The following is a 16,634-nucleotide window of genomic DNA, read 5'->3' on the forward strand; positions in this document are numbered from 1 at the left end:
CCAGGGGCGTATCTGCGTGGGGCCTCAGGGGCCTGGGCCCCCGCAGATTTCGCCCTGGACCCCCCTACCGCTGCCAACCCTCCCCCTCCGTTGCTCGCCTACCTTCGCTGGCGGGGGACCCCAACCCCCGCCAGCCGAGGTCCGCGTCCTCCTGCCGCTGCCGGCTGCCTTTGGTCCTTTAATTCTTCCATTGAAGCTGGCGCCGACGAAAGTTTCTTTTGAGTCTGACGTCGCTGCACGTTGTACGTGCAGGACGTCAGACTCAGAAATTGTTTCTGAGTCTGACGTCCTGCACGTACAACGTGCAACGTGCAGCGACGTCAGATTCAAAAGAAACTTTTTCGTCGGCGCCAGCTTCAGTGAAAAAATGAAAGGACCAAAGGCAGCCGGCAGCGGCAGCGGCAGCGGCAGGAGGACGCGGACCTCGGCTGGCGGGGGTTGGGGTCCCCCGCCAGCGAAGGTAGGCGAGCAACGGAGGGGGAGGGTTAGCAATGGCAGCGGCTGGGGGGAGGGGGATCGGCAATGGCGGCGGGGGGGGGGCTATAATGTGCCCCCCCTCTCTGGCCCTGGCCCCCCCCTACCGCCGCAGTTCAGATACGCCCCTGGTTTATACACTTTTTTTTTTGTTTTTTAAAGGGGAAACAGAACAACAAGGGACAAGGTATATTCCGCTAAGAGGATAGAAGCTGACCATCAAAACAGAGGAAAACAGAAAATAGCAGTAAATACAAATCAAATACACAAGAGAACATGAAGCTCAAGACAGGGATTGACATGCAAGATAAGCCACCACCTGCTAGGACCACAGGACAACCTAGAAGGAAGAGCTGAGGTCTGCTTTAATTAAAAACAGAAACTCAAAGAATAATCCAGCATCTAGTCCAAGTGCTGTACTATTTTTCGAAATGAAGAACAGGGTTTAATGTATTAGCTGAAATAAGCCCCGCTTTGCTCTTGCCTTTTCTCTATGAAGAAGGCAAATCATCTTCCTAACTCCACTTCATTAGCACCTTTACAGCACATTATCTTTATCCTAATCCTCAGGGTCATTAAGGCACTTGAAGGGCTGATGTCATTGTGATGGAGGTGTAAATTGATCACTAAGATGACAACTGGTGACAAGTGTGCTTTATTAGTCTGCTACTTGCCTCTTAATTACAACTGATTTGCTTGTCTGTTAGAGGTGGGAAATGATAGGATTAGCTGATTTTGTTCTTGTCATCTATTCTTCTGTTTCTTTTTGTCCCCTTTATGTTATACTTTATTGCATGTCTGCTTTTTTTAACCTTAACTTGAGAAACCCATAGATAAGCACAGCTCCAGAGCAGGTTGCTCTGTAGAAACTGGCATCACATCATCTGCAACTTCTGTTTTATAACATTCTTTGAACTGGAACAGATTATTTATAGCAAAAGGCAAATGGATGCACATGTCTTTTCAGTTTAACTACTGGACTTTCAAATGTTCAGTAAGCACAATGCCTGAGTTCTGAATCAATTCTTCAAACTTTCTGTCCATGGTTTACCTGCTTACTGGTGACCAATTTACCATTTGCAAATGTTTCTCCAGACTAAATCTTTGACATTATTCTTACTGTTTTCTTTCTTCTAGATAATATAGCTCCAGGCACCTTCTCCTCTCTTCAGTTTCTATGGCATGAAGCCTCTAGTTCAAAAAATATTATGGTATGAATTTGGCACTTAACAAATCCCCCTTCTTTTCCTAACATTAAAATAACAAAAGAAACAAATAGCACCTGATATTTTCACTGGGCATTTTCACCCCTTTCAGAAGAGAGGCCTTAATATATATTCTAGAAATATTTTATGTCAGTGGCATAGCCAGACAGCCAGTTTTGGGTGGGCCTGAGCCCAAAGTGGGTGGGCACAAAATTTTCTCTGCTCCGCCCTACCTCCACCTCAAAATATAAATACTTTAGCTAATGAGGATCCTCAAGCTCAGTCAGCTGAAGACTTTCTCTGAAGGTGGCCAGAACTCTCTTTTACCAAGCTTGGCAGGCAGCAGCAATGACCCTAAGCCACTGATGCCAGCACCCCATACATGCTTAGCTGTCCATGGCTCAAGGATGCTGTTGCCAGAGCTTGGTAGAAGGGAGTTCTGGCCGCCTTTGGAGGAGGTCCTTAGCTGGGGATGTCTGGGAATCCTCACCAGCTATACAGCAAGGGTTAGGACTGGTGTTAGACCTGCTTGGACCCAGGTCAGAAAATAAAGGAGGGCTCCCCTCCCCGATTCCCTCTCCTCTTTGCCTCCTTTCCAATTTCCCATCTGCCATTACTATCACACCAACAGAACCTCACCAAATACAGAACAAGGGATCACAAATTAGAAATAAAAATATTTAGACAAAAATTGAAAAGGAACCCCAAGAAGTTAAACATAGCATTACTGCAACACTGGAGACATAAAACAGAGATGCATTTCCTTTTCTACAGAACACAATACAAAGACATTTGCTATGCACATTTCCAAAAGCTAACATATTCCATTTAAAACATTCAAAATAAAATGCTTTGTTTCTACATTTGTTGTCTGGACATTTTATTTTTCCATCTTGCTGGTTCCAATTTCTCTTTTCTGCTTTCCTTTCTGTCGTCTGCTAATTCTTCTTCAAGCGGCTGCAGTCCATTTGTCTTTTCTCCTCTCTCCTGTCTGTTCACTCACTATTCCTGCCTCTGACATATTGATCATTCCTTTGTAGCTCGTTTCTGCCTCTCTCTCACCCTTCTTCGTCTCCTTTTACTTTTCAACTACCTATCAAATGTCCATCTTCTTCTTTCACCCACTAAGCTCTCCCATTCCCCATCTTACTCCTCCCCATCTCTACTTTCTCTTTTATCTTTAATCTATTTCCCATTACCATATTTCTACCCTCTGTAATCACTATCTCTCATTCATTTCCTTGCCACCCCCTCCTCCCCCTCTTGGCCTCTCCCACAGGGTTCCACCATTCCTATCGTCTTCTCCCTCCACCCTTCTAACCAGCATCTGATCCCCACCCCACCCCACCCTGGTAGCCTTATATTTTCCTTCCCCTTCTCTCTTCATTCCTGCCCCCTCCCCTGGCCCAGCATTTCCCCCCCCCCCCCCTCACCACCTACAGTGTACCTCTCCCTCCCTCTCATCCACCCCCATGTTTATCTCTCCTTCTCATTCCCACTGTCCACCATCTCTCTCTCCCTCTCCTTTGTGTTCTGGGTCCAACATCTCTCTCCCCTTTCTCATACAACATCTCTACCTTCCTCCCCTCTACCATCATGTCTAACATTTCTCCCTTCCCTCCACCCCTATGCCCACCATTTTGCCCTCCTCTCCACCCCTATGTTTAACATTTCTCCCCCTCTCACCACCTATCCCCTCTCTATGCAGCATATCTCCCTCCCCTCCACCTCATATGCAGCCAAGACTTCTCCCTTCCTCACCCCTCCACCCCTTTACTGCTTCTCTCCCTTCTTCCCCGTGCAGCTTCTCCCCCACCCACCATGCCTCATATTTCCATCTCCCCTCCTCCCTGTGCAGCTGCTGTCCCCGTCTTCCCTCCCCCGTGCAACATCTTTTCTCCATCATCCCTTCCCCCGTGGCGTGCCGCAACTTTCACCCCATCTTCCCTCACCCTCCTTGCAGGCCCGCCCAGCAGCGATTCCAATCGCAGGTTCAGCTTCGGCTCGCACACGCTGCCTGCCGGCTGCCACTCAAATCTCCTTGCAGCTACTAAGCGGCAGCGCTAACCCGGAAGCCTCTCCTCTGGGCGGGCCTGACCCCAAATTGGGTGGGCCCAGGCCCACCCGGGCCTGCCCATGGCTACGCCCCTGTTTTATGTGCTTTGCTTTAAAACATTATAGTGCACACTTAAGTGGAGAAGTGAACTATAGTTTAGAGGTCAGAATACTAGGCAGACAACAGCAGGAAATCTAGTTCAAATCCTTCTGCTGCTCCTTCTAATCTTGAGCAACTCACTCGGGCCCAAGCAAAGCAAGAAAACATTATTGTAATTTGAAACATACACCACCAGATCCATAGGTTTTCAGTAAATTGTGGGAAATTAGGTCACAGCTTTATTCAACAATTTAACAACAGATATTAAGGAAGCATCTGAGCCCGTTAAGCCCAAAGTCCAATGGTGGTCTCTTTCTCTACCTTGCAACATTCAGGGATGTAAACAGTTGTTCTTGACCTGCCATATGCTCTCTTCTCCAGCTATGCCCTGTACTGTTCCAGCTCATTTGGTCACATTCACTCACCCTCTCATGCCTGCCATGCCTCAGCTAGGTGTGGGCCCCAGGGCCACCACGTTGCACAGGTTTCAGTCTCAATTTCCAGTGGCCCACAACTGTTTTCTTATGTGTGGATATCTGGGCTAGGGTGCCTCCACCACACTCAGAGCAGCTAGTCTGACCCGGGTTCCCCCTAAAAGTGAACAATGAACATCCCACCACTGGATAAACAAATTATGGACTACATTCATTTCTAATTACATGGCCCAGCTCTGTTCAATCAACTTCAGCAAAGTATGCTTCCAGGGCTTCCTGGAAATTGTTGATCAAGTGGTCCAGTGTCATGTCTGAAAGATGCACCTGATAGGGCAAGAAATGTGCATTGATTGCTGGACTGGCCTAGTGATGCCATATCTTTCCTCCACCCAGGTGAATGATCCAGTGGAAATGTCATGATCCTCAAAGCCACCTGCTTTCAGGACTCCAACTCCAGATAATCCAGTCCAGGTTATACCTAACTTTGCTTTAGTGTTTCCTGCTTTCAAGATTCTACCTCCGTGTAATTTCTGGCCCAAGGATAACATATAACTTTAGTGCAATGGGACGGGAAGCAAAGTGAGATTCCTCTTGCCCTCACACTATACCATCAATATCCCCTATAAGTGCTGGGGCATTCGACTGCCTCTTTGGTAGTGGGTATGGAGGTGATACATTGTCTAATATGGGTGCCAGGGGGATCAACGAGGGTAAAGGTGGGTTTGGTAATGCTGTTAGTGGAGTACGAGTCATCATCAGGGATATCAGGGATTTGGATTGTAATATAGAAAAATCCAAATAAATACACTACACAGAAGAATTTTTTAACTCTTGTCACAGAAAAATGGATGTGTTAGTTACATTATCATGTTGGCTCTTCATATCTTAAAAAAGATAGGGACCTTTATACTAAACTGTGTTAAGTAGCTAGTGATGATTTTACCATGCATTAAACATTAACATCTAGCATGTGGTAAAACAGCTAGCACAATAAAAACCCCAGTAGTAGCTACTTAAGTTGTGACTGGGGCTGTGTGGAGGAGAGTCTTGCTGTGATAGCTACTGATTGGGTCATTACTACGCATTAGTCATAACTGTAGATATTGTGTCTGTATTTACTGCCACCTTAAGAGAATGTAGTAGGTGCAGATGCACTGCTGCTATTGTAAGAAGTTCCAAAGTGGTGCTCTCCCTATTGTCTGTATCTCCAATATCCAATCCCCATCCAGATATCTCCAATGTCCAATCTTTCTGACACCTTTTAGTTATTTGATTCTCCCTCTTGATTTGTCTGACACCCACCTTGTATCTGATCCCACCCCAGTCTAAAACTGTTCCCCTGAGTACAAGGCCCCTCTCTAAAACCTGCCCATTCCCAACCCCCAAACATCCCAGAACCTACCCAAGGGTTTCCATGTGTGTTCAATGGTCTCAGGCAGGAGTGATCCCTCTCTTCTCCTGACCAAGCCTATGCTGAAATCCAAAATGGCTACTATGACCTATGGTAGTACTGTGAGGTTTCACTAGAGGTCATGGTAGCCATTTTCAATCCTGGTGCATGCCTGGGTGGGAACAGAGGGGGACTGCTCTCATCCAAGACCAATGATCACCAATAAGACCACTGGGTAGTTCTTGAGGGGGCCAGGGTGTGGTAAGAAGGATGGGCTTTGGAGAAGCAATTCTGATCGAGGGTAGAGATTCAACCTAGGGGGATCAGATACTAGGAGTTTCAGGGGATGTTGAGAGGGGTGATTAGAAACTGGAGAATGTCAGGGATGTGTTGGGAGAGGGATCAGATAATTTGAAGTGTGAGAAGATTGGATACTGGAGAGTATCTGGGGGTGTCAACAAGGGAAATTGGATAACGAGCATTCAGAGGTTCTCAGAAGGGAGGATTAAATACTGGAGGTTCTTGGAAGGAGGAATTGGATAAGGGAGGTGTTTTGGAGGAACAATGACGGGTGAGGAAGTGTTAGGAGAGCTGTGTGCTACTGGGGGTTCTTGGGAGGATGAATTGGATAAAGGGGAGTGTTTCAGGGGAAGATGGATGGGTGCAGAAGTATTGGGAGAGGTGTGTGCTGCCATGGCAGCTATTTATTTCTATGTGGTCCCACACTGCATTATACATATGGACTAAATTCTATAAATGGCACCTAAAAATTGGCACCAAAATATTAGCTCTTAGTGCTATTCTACAAATGGCGCTTAAATTACACACCATTTATAAAATAGCACTTAGTGCCAGCAACCGCAGATACATTTAGGCATGACCAATTACACCAAGCAAACCTTGGTGTAAATCTCCATGCCTAAATTAGGTGTGGATTTCATTATTCTATAACATTTCACACAAATTGTGGACACGCCCCCGATCTGCCCATGGCCATGCCCCCTTTTGGAACCTGCATGTAAAATTTACACTTGGATCCTGTGCCTACATTTCTATGCATAAATTTCAATTACATCCCAATTAGCACCAATAATTGCTTGTCTAATCAATTATTGGTGTCAATTGCTTCATTATTTAAATTAGGTGCACAAATTTGGAGCACTCCGACATCTAAGATGGCGACTGGAACAGAAGTGCGCTTTGGCAGCTCCTGACTCTTAGAGGGAATCTATCTCCTAGATAGGCTCTTTACCCAGAAATGGGGAAGAGAAAGGGCAAAGCCGTTTCGCTCACCTCCACGAGCCAGGTGAATGCCCCCTCCATGCGACAGAGAACTCTGGAGGAGCTTGGGCTGTAAACGCCGGGAGCTCAAGGGAACATCACGAGAGGAACACCTCCTCCGAGGCCAGGAAAAGAAGAGGCAGCGGGGTTACAGCAAGCGGAAGCATCCGGAAGTGGTGACATTTTGGTAGCTGGAGGTAGAGGCCCCGCAGCCATATCAACCCCGGTGTTAACAACTCAACAAGGGAGACAGACGAGTTTTTTCGCTCATCCTGTAACACCACAGTATAATTTGTCCGGAGGAGAAGCCGAAACAACAAGGCCAGCTGTAATCACTTTAGAAGTTCTATGGAACGCGATTCAAGGAATGACCAATACTCTACAACAACTTTCAGGCTCCCTTCGTGGAGATATAATGGAGGTTAAACAGACTCAGAATCAATTGACTGGTCAGATAGAGGAACAAACCACCAAAATAGAAGCTCTGGAAAATGAGGTAAAAATTTCGAAAGATCTTATTGTGGCGATAATAAAAAATAATAACCTCCAGGAACGTAAGATTGAACATGTAGAGAATCAGGTCAGAAGAAACAATCAACGTATATTAAATTTTCCTAAATCTCCTCTTATACTGGCTATGGAAATGTTAAAGAAGTATTTCAGAGAGATATTGGGCATTTCACCCTATGGTTTCCCACCAATGGTGAAGGCTCAATATATAACCGGAATAGGAAGACCAACAAATGTTTTACAACCTGATTTAAATTTAACAGAATTTCTTGAAAGTTCACTGGAAGTTATTTCTGAAAGAACAACTATGTTGGTGATGTTTGCCTTGGAGCCTGATCGGAACAATATTCTCAGATTGTACTTCCGTCATATAAACACTCTTTTCCTAGGATCCAAGTACAGCTATTTCCAGACTTATCTAGAATTACTCAAAAAAGAAGAAAAGAGTTTTTGGCGTTGAAGCCAAGAACCCTTGGTTTAAGAGGAACTTTCCTCCTAAAATTTCCTTGCAGATGTACTGTTTCTTTAAGTTCATCTAATTATGTTTTCTTTGAACCTGGGAAATTGTTGGAATTCATAAATGCTAAAATGAATTATGTTCATCCTTGATTTTGATACGCTTCTCGGCTGTGTTCTTGCGAACCCCTATTCTAATTGTAATAACTGAAATTCATAACATAGTAACATAGTAGATGACGGCAGAAAAAGACCTGCACAGTCCATCCAGTCTGCCCAAGAAGATAAATTCATATGTGCTACTTTTTAATTTGTACTGTCCTCTTCAGGGCACAGACGGTATAAGTCTGGCCAGCCCTATCCCCGCTTCCCAACCACCAACCCCGCCTCCCACCACCAGCTCTGGCACAGAAGTATAAGTCTGCCCAGCACTATCCTTGCCTCCCAACTACCAGTCCCGCCTCCCACCACCAGCTCTGGCACAGACTGTATAAGTCTGCCCAGCACTATCCCTGCCTCCCACCACTGGCTCTGGCACAGACCGTATAAGTCTGCCCAGCACTATCCCCACCACTCAACCACCAGCCCCGGCACAGACCGTATAAGTCTGCCCAGCACTAGCCCCGCCTCCCAACCACCAGCTCTGCCACCCATTCTAGGCTAAGCTCCTGAGGATCCATTCCTTCTGCACAGGATTCCTTTATGTTTATCCCACGCATGTTTGAATTCCGTTACCGTTTTCATCTCCACCACCTCCCGCGGGAGGGCATTCCAAGCATCCACCACCCTCTCCGTGAAAAAATACTTCCTGACATTCTTCTTGAGTCTGCCCCCCTTCAATCTCATTTCATGCCCTCTCGTTCTACCGCCTTCCCATCTCCGGAAAAGGTTTGTTTGCGGATTAATACCTTTCAAATATTTGAACGTCTGTATCATATCACCCCTGTTCCTCCTTTCCTCCAGGGTATACATGTTTTTATCTAGTACTTGGATCATCATATGGTGGACTAATGATATGAAAATATTTTCCTTTTATTTGCTGCTTATATTATATAACCTTTGGGTTTTGCTGAATTTCTAATGTTTGTGTTAATAACATGAATGTAATGAAAAATTCATAAATAAAATAATTTAAAAAAATTGGAGCATGCCCACATTTGCATGCACAACCTTTAGTGACTTTTGTAGATTTGGGGGTATATAATGGTAGATAATGAAAGTTCTCCCTCACTATCTGCCACTCCACGTAACGAGGTGTCCTTGTGGTAAGTGATTGTCCTGTACTGTAATTGCAGGGCAGATGCTGGGTTGCTCCCTGCATTCACTGCACAGGCTTTGCACTTACTCTGAGCTAACATTTGAAACTATCACATGGTAAGTGCAAAAACTGATTCACTTTAGTAAAAGGGCCCCATAAACTTAAACATATTGAAACCAGGTTGATAATGTAGTAAACAGTTAAAAGGTCCAGACTAAAAATTCACATAAATGGAGTATACACTTTCTTTCAGAAATATGGAGGGGCATCTGAGTCTGATTCAGTTAAAAAGAATATGGTGATTTGTTTTGTGCTTCAAAGTACACAAATATTTTTCTGGCAAAAAAAAATAATAATAATAATTGCCCAGTTTGGATAAATGAAGCTCAAAGGTTTTACTCCCTTGTTTAATAATTCAACACTGTCATGAGGATAAACCACATGGTTATCATACGCTATAATACAAAGAATAATCACCTTCTTTGCCTTTTCTATATCTCCTTCAAAGCGAAGCCTACTAAATGGATGGTTGTTAGAACCATTCAAATAAGGGCTTCTAATTTGTGGGTTAGTTGATTAGATTGATGGTCAGAACTCCAAAAGTTCTGGTCAGATTGATGGTTTACTTCAGAGCCCTGGCATTTGGATTAAAGCAGCAGAGAAATTAATCTTAGGACTGACATTTAAAACACTTCCAACAGTAGTGTTTCCCACAGCCCATAGTTTCCTAAATCATACCAAAAAGGACTGAAGTGACAGACTGGTTTGAGAAATCACTCTCCAACTGTTTCTGCACTTTCTCTTATTACAGTCAATTGAGACTCTGAATCATTGCATACTGCTTCTTTATGTCGTCATGGACAATAAGCTGTAATACACTGTTTGAATTTGGCAGGACAGATATAATAGATACTGATGGAAAAAAGTCTAATCCAGCATTGTAATCTATCTATCTATCTATGAACTGTTTTACCTCACCATGCAGTACACAGAGAACACTTTGGACCAATCAGATACATGCATGTAGGATGCACACGCTATATATCAGGACATTTTAGGTAGGAAGTGAGATCATCATGTTGATTTTTATGCAGTTTTTGCTAAGTGAAATACAGATGGCTCTGGAAAATGGTCATGAGGAGAAATTGAAGTATGCATCTGAAAACATTCTCTCATGGTCAATTTGATATAGTAATTCACTTGAACTACTACTGAAAAGATATGAGCTAAATTGAAAATCTCTTATTGTAATTACTCGATTCATAAATGTATACTTAATTCAAAGAAAAATTCATAATGCACAATATCACAAAAAAAACGGAAGTGCTGAGTTTACATTTACATTAAAATGTTACAAAGCAAAAATGGACTTGGTGAGGTCCCTTATAACAAAGTTCTACTATACTTCTTTTCTGCCCTGGACGTTTTTATCTGTTTCTTTATCATAGAGAAATGTCCAGAATGTAAGCCCATCCAACTCCCACTTAAAACATGCCTCCAACATAGCCCTTGCTGTTTGGACACCCTCAGTAAAAAAAAAACTTCCCAATTCTTCCTTTTCAAAAATTTTTATTTTGACATTTTGGTGGGAAAAATGTCCATCTGCTGCTTTTTTTCCGCTTTTGAGATATTTTTCTCTTTTGAGAATGAGCAGCATTGGCACCTATGTTTCTTTATAAAATAATCTTAAAATAGGTATCTACTTGGCCTACACTTAAAGGCAGCCTGTTATAAAATTATCCTCAAAATTAAGAATTTGTAACATGCATAGTGATTTTATATTATAACAAATATGTGGAAAAAACAAAGTAAAACAACTAAAAAATATAAAAAGTTCAGAATAATCCATCATCAAACCAAAATCGTTTTTCCTATGTGCATACCTAATGCCCAAAGAAGCATGGACTCCACCTATCCCACTGCAAATGACCTTATAAATGGCACCACAGACCTTTAGGAGGGATGAAAGCACGCATCAAACACCCATGTAGAGACACAGAATGCAAGTATAAAGGACAACAGGTGGAAGGACGGGGACACAGAAGAGCGTTAGAAAGCAAGAAGGAGACCAGAAAAAGAGCAGAATCTATAGAACTAGAGACAGAGAGTAGGGTGTGAAGTAGAAAACGCACAACCTCTTAGGACTGTTAAGCAAGGAGCTAGCATAAGACCGGTCCAAAGAATCGTACGTGATATATCAAAACAGCATAAGCGAGATCGCAGTCGCCTGGTCTCGCAGTTATGCGCCAATCATACAACAATCACACACTAGCGCAAAACATGCAAATCAAAAAGGGACAGAGTAGAAGAAGGAAAAGGAGATGAGAGGACACCGAACAGAAAAATAAAAGACATGAAAGAGCCCACAACCGGCTAGGGACACGGAACTAGTAGGACTATGGACAAAGACGTGGGACAGGGAATGAAGGAAAGGAGGTCTAAGGGAAGCCAGAAACAGCAAAGGAAGGAGACCTTGGATGCCCAGGATCTCCCTTCTGCGTCCAAGGATAGACAGAACAAAGATTAAAAAGACAGGAAAATATGGAAATAGGAAAGAAAAAAAAAAAAACAGCAGTCGGCTGTCACCACTGTTTTTATTTACCCCTCTCTAGACCCCCGCAGGACCCTTGCCCACGAAGGTGAAGAGAGGGTTTCAGAAGGCTCATAATAAGTCTCCTAAATATGACCTCTGTTCTCTGGCTCCTAATTTCCAAGGACATCCTAGGGCATCTATTCCCCCACATGATGTACTAGAGTTTAAAAGGTAGTCTATTTATGTGATATAAGGTGTGAAATGAAACAGAGAGATCAACACAGAGACCAGAGAATATTGAAATAGAAATAGTCTTTTATTCTCACCAATCAGGACTTCAAGTTGGTACACACTTCAGTCAAATTTTGGGTTCAACCAGCCAGAGCTTCGCCGTCATCCGACTCATGTTGGGGAAGGACTCCAACTATAGCTCAGAGGCACAGTCCTTATATAGCATTTACAGTCCATACAACTCAATTGGACAGGGACTTTTTTCTAATCTTTCTTCATCTATGAATCATACTTAACCGCAGGTCAGGTGCCCATCTGCCCCTCCTTTCTAAGATTTCTTCATAATGCCAATTTCCACACTTATAAAACCTCTTTCCTAATATTCAGAGATCTGTTTCTTTGTATCTTGTGACTCTGGGAGCCATCTTATGAAGACAGACTCCATCTTATGAACCAAGCTTTTTACCATTTCTGCCATTAATTCCTTCATCTTAACTCTTACACTGAATTTGAAAGTTGTACCAGGTTTCAATAAGACTCACCAAGCAATCCTGCTCTTGCAGGCTCTCAGCTATAAGGCCATCATCTGATTTTCAGGCCTAGTCAGTGCTTTTCAGCTGTTTGAGCCATGTAACTTGGCCCACCACTGTTCCAGTGGATGGGTCTCAAGCTGGGACACATATTAACATTTATTTTTGGAAATAGCTATCAAGGAGACAAGGAATATACCCTGCAAGGCTGTCATTACCCCGCTCATGATACTGTACCCAAGAAACTGGGTAGGATTGGGAGGTTGACAATTCCTTATAAATTTATTTATGTATTTATGCGCACTTGCTACTTGCCTCTAATAGACTAGAAGTGACTTACAGTAAAAATACAATAATATTCATGATCTAATAATGCCTATAAGCCCAGCCATCCATCCCCCATGAAACCACCTACTTCAAGCACTCAGATCCTCAATTATACATTCTCAAAAATTGTAAAGGGGTAGATATTGAGCTGGTAGCAGTGAGTGTTGTTTTAAATCGCCGTCAATGTTATATCCAGATATTCAATGCTAGGCCATGCCCGGGCACCGGTATTGAATATCTGTGTTTATGCAGCCAGCAGTTAAGGGAATCTTTTACTAGGGTGCACTAGTGCTTTTAACTCATGCTAAAAATCAGCTAGCACTAAACACTGAGACGTCCGTAGGAATATAATGGGTGTTTCAGCATTTAGTGCCAGTTGATTTTTTAGTGCCAGCTAAAAACGCTAGCGCACCTTAGTATAAGATATCGCAATACTCAGCACTTAACCGCCTAAGCGACACTGCATAATGATATGACTGTGCTTTATGCAGTTCAATTTGGCTGCTTAACTTCTGATTAAGTACTGACTTTGGCATCCACTTTTGGCAGACTGTTTGATGTTCAGCGACAGCATCCTTAGTGCTTTCACTTTTGATACGCTGTGTACTGAGGTAAGAAAACTCCACTATTTTTGTTTGTCCATAGTTTTTACCTTTTTTGAGAGCTTCCTGCAGTTTTATGTGTTATTTATCACTTTTTTCATATACTTATGAAAAGTATATGCTACCTAAAATACTTTAACTAGGTTTTACATTCTGACCAGTTATTCGCTGTGTCCATCTAAACACTGCCCGTGTCAGGTCTGATTTCACTGGTGCTTTTTAATAAAGATTTGAAGACCTCACTCCCATGGCTGATTGTCATTTGTTTTATCCTATACTCTTTCTTGGACTTTAAGTACTGAATATCAGCACCTCATTGCAGAAGTGCTGACTCTGCCCCTGGGCCACCCACAAAATAGCTGGCTTTCAGTTTAGTGGTTATGTTCTGTGGCATTAACTAGTTAAATGGCCCTTTTAAGAAGGTGTGCCAAAAAGTGGCCTGAGGTAATGTCAATGATAGTTAGGATAAACAGAACATCAGAAGTTAAACATACCTGGGAGGGACTTTCAACATGTGAAATAAAAACAATTTAAAAAACAAATAAATCCCCCTCCAATCTTCAAAGAAGAGAGGAGACACGTCAGGCGGTCACCAATTATGTAATAGCTGTGTGGCTTATGCTATTCTCTCAGAAAGACAAGACAGAGACCAAAAGACAGGAAAAGGGAGGTTTTATTACCCACTACAAAAGTAGCTGGTATCTGTTGCAGACATTAGCAATCTCACAAAACCTAACATCAGTAACTTTGGTAGTTATAGGAAGTCAGGCTAATTATATAAAGAACAGACATATCACGGGCTCTGAGCTTTGGCAGTTCTGCAGAGTATTATACATAGAAACTATCATATGAAGGACACAAAGCTGAGAGAATGGAGAGAGAAACAAGCAAAAGAATGAAGAAAAGAAAGAATGAAAGATTCTTAGCTGCAAAGATAAAAGCCCCCACCCATAGTCACGGGGGGAGGGGAAAGCACAAATATCCCCCCCCCCCCCAGGGAATATGCCCTACCTACCAGAAGGATATTTTCCAGTGTTCCCTAGATGTGCAGTCACTTATATACACCTTCCATCACAGAGCACCACCTCATAAAAAACCCAATGAGGAATCCCACACATACAAAGGGCTCAGCACATGCCTCTGGTCATTACCTCATGTTTTACCAATCGTTGTTCTTGTATGTCCAGCTAAAAATGGTTTGTACTAGTTTGCAGATAAAACCATTATCAGGCCTCTGGCTACAGTGAACAGGATGTGTTGAAGTTTGCAGTAACAGGCCTCAGAGCAAACACAAAGGACAAAGAAGCATAGTGCACGAGAAATGCCATAACAGCGCATGTATTAGACTTGTGCTGGACCATTTCTCCATCAGCATCTGGAAAAAAAAAAAGGGGGGGGGGTTGGGCCAGGAAATGGACGTGCAGCAAAATTAAAACCAGCACACATCTATTTATGGCCTGAGCCCTTAACACCACCCATTGACTTAGCAGTAAGGGCTCACACGTTACCCTTGCGGTAACCATCCAGCACGCGCCAACTGCTGATTACCACCAGGATCACCGCGCGGCAGAAAACAGAAAATTATTTGCAGGTTTTTGGCAAGTGCCAAACTCAGAATTACTGCCAGGCGCATGCACTAGCCAGGCAATAATGTTGATTTTACGTGCACTGCACACACTTAGGCCCTTACACGCCTTTATAAAAGGGCCCCATAAGTGCCTCTAAATATCAGCAGATAACCCCACTCAAGCAATTTAAGCATCCCAGACCATTTGAATTGCTGTGAAAATATGCAGCTCAACCCTTCCTAAAAACTAAAAGCTTGCAGTTATATAACACTAGTGTAAGTCCACATTTTGGTGCCTAATTCTAGCCATGAGCACTTACGTGACTGGCTGGAGTAATGGAGGAGTAGCCTAGTGGTTAAAGTAACTGTCTGAGAAACTGTAGAACTGGGTTTGATTCCCACTGCAGCTCTTGGTGACTCCAGGGAAATCACATAACCCTCCATTACCCCAGGTACAAAGTAGGTACCTGCATATAATATGCAAACTGATTTGATTGTAACCACAGAAAGGCAGTATAAAGTCCCAACCCCTTTCTCCCAAATACCAACAGTTAGATCTTAACATCAGGATTACAAACCCCTGATTCATACCTCATTATATGCTAGCAAAATAACCATGTCTTTTTAGTTTGGCAGAACTGCAAAGAATCAGTACAGCCACAAAATTTGATTAGAGTTTATTCCACCATATTGGTGCTGCAGTCTTAAGCATATAAGTATTATGTGCCATACTGGGACAGACTAAAGGTCCATCAAGCCCAGCATCCTGTTTTCAACAGTGGCCAATCCAGGTTACAAGTACCTGGCATGACTCCAAAACAGTACAATACATTTTATGCTGCTTATCCTAGAAATGAGCAGTGGATTTTCCCCAAGTCAATCTTAATAGTGGCTTATGAACTTTTCTTTTAGGGAGATATCTAAACCTTTTTTAAACCTCGCTAAGCTAACTACTTTTACCACATTATCTGGCAACAAATTCCAGAGTTTAATTACATATTGAGTGAAGAAATATTTCCTCTGGTTTATTTTAATTACTATTTTGTAGCTTCATTGCGTGCCCCCCCAGTCCTAGTATTTTTGGAACGAGTAAACAAGCAATTCAAGCCTACCCTTTCAACTTCACTTATTATTTTATAGACCTCTGTCATATCTCCTCTCAGCCGTCTTTTCTCCAAGCTGAAGAGCCCTAGCTGCATTAGCCTTTTCTCATAGGGAAGTAGTCCCATCCACTTTATCATTTTCTTTACCTTTCTCTGCACCTATTCTAATTCCACTATATCATTTTTGAATTGCGATGACCAGAATTGCACACAGTATTCAAGGTGTAGTCGCACCATGGAGTGATACAAAGGCATTATAACAAACTCATTTTTGTTTTCCATTTCTTTCCTAATAATACCTAGCATTCTATTTGCTTTCTTATCCGCCGCTGAACACTGAGCAAAGGGTTTTCAACTTATCATCAACAATGATGCCTAGGTCCCTTTCCTGGTCAGTGACTTTTAACATGGAACCTTGCATCACATAGCTATAGTTCAGGTTCCTCTTTCCCACATGCATCACTTTGCATTTGCTCATATTAAATGTCATCTGCCATTCGGATGCCCAGTCTTTGAGTCTCGTAAGGTCCTTTTGTAATTTTCCACAGTACTCTTGTGATTTAACAACTTTGAATAAC

This window comes from Microcaecilia unicolor, chromosome 1, assembly GCF_901765095.1.
Source record: "Microcaecilia unicolor chromosome 1, aMicUni1.1, whole genome shotgun sequence".
Taxonomy (NCBI): domain Eukaryota; kingdom Metazoa; phylum Chordata; class Amphibia; order Gymnophiona; family Siphonopidae; genus Microcaecilia; species Microcaecilia unicolor.